The sequence below is a fragment of the Phaethon lepturus genome, unplaced genomic scaffold (assembly GCF_000687285.1).
Source record: "Phaethon lepturus isolate BGI_N335 unplaced genomic scaffold, ASM68728v1 scaffold49597, whole genome shotgun sequence".
Taxonomy (NCBI): Eukaryota; Metazoa; Chordata; class Aves; order Phaethontiformes; family Phaethontidae; genus Phaethon; species Phaethon lepturus.
The window spans coordinates 10,366-10,604 of NW_010553518.1; positions in this window are offsets into that span (position 1 = coordinate 10,366).

Consider the following 239-nt stretch of genomic DNA (forward strand, 5'->3'; position numbering starts at 1 on the left):
CAGCCGGGGAGCGCCGGGGACTTCCAGCAGTAGCACAGCTCCTGCTCCGGGCGAACCACAGCCCTGGGGCGCTGCAGTCAGCTGCAGGATGAGTCTTTCCAGGGGGGAGAAGCCCCGTTCGCCCTCCGGCCGTGCAGCCAGGCCCTCGGGGAGTGGGGTTGCTCTCCCATGTGTTCAGACCCGTGCTCTGCCTGCGGTCTGGATGCTGGTGGGAGCATGGAGGGGGTGGCAGGCAGAGC